This window comes from Cephus cinctus, unplaced genomic scaffold (assembly GCF_000341935.2).
Source record: "Cephus cinctus unplaced genomic scaffold, Ccin1 Ccin1_scaffold0325, whole genome shotgun sequence".
NCBI lineage: Eukaryota > Metazoa > Arthropoda > Insecta > Hymenoptera > Cephidae > Cephus > Cephus cinctus.
This window is the reverse complement of record NW_014333024.1, coordinates 24,093-24,866: the sequence shown is the minus strand read 5'-3', so window position 1 is coordinate 24,866 and position 774 is coordinate 24,093. Positions and strand designations below refer to the sequence as shown.

At 52.8% G+C, this 774-nt stretch overlaps 1 protein-coding gene across 1 annotated transcript in view; it reads right to left on the bottom strand.

Moving 5' to 3' along the window:
* The window catches only part of LOC107266550 (T-box transcription factor TBX20), a gene marked incomplete in the record, with an annotated part of 14,048 nt that overhangs the window by 3,829 nt on the left and 9,445 nt on the right, over nt 1-774 (bottom strand).

The following is a 774-nucleotide window of genomic DNA, read 5'->3' as shown; positions in this document are numbered from 1 at the left end:
GGGGGGGGGGGGGGGCAGCAGCATCGAAGGGAAGGCTCGAGCGGCAGCGGTAATGACAGGCCGCCCGCTCTCGGAGCTAATATAGATGAATGCCCTGCCCTCCTTCCTTGCCCTGCGGACCGGAGAGCGACGCGAAAACACGTAGAGAGGATAACGTAAGAGGAGTAGAGAAGAGAGGAGGAGAATCGCCGTGAAGCATCTTCACAAGGAATATATATATATATATATATATATATATATATATATATATATATATATATATACATATATGTATGGTTGTACACAATGCTGGCACTACGTTCTCGGTATCCCAAAGTGTACCAAGTTCGCAAAGGTATTTCTTGTATCCTTATGGGAGAAGAAGCTACGTCGAGAGGCTTTTACTCATACGGTATATCTATACCGTGTATGAGGTATAGGCAATGGCCCGACGATTTCAGCCGAACCCTACCGAAGATTCACGAACCGGCCAAGCCGGAGGGGCATCTATCTATCAGCGCCGGCGTGAAGTGGGCGGCCGCATGCGCTGTATTGCCCCGGACCGACTGCTCTCTCATTAACTTCGTGCCGACGAGCGCATGCTCGTCCGCTACGTGTTATCAGCGGCTATTGCGTCCCGAGACGGCAAGGATATCATCACGCACGATAATTTATACATCGGTCGCACGATGCCTCCTCTCTGTGCGAACGCGGCGGAAGCATCGGACTCCTGGCGCTCCGCGCGGTGACGGAAGGCAGGTGTTACCTTTCACTGTGGAACCCCCCCCCCCCCCC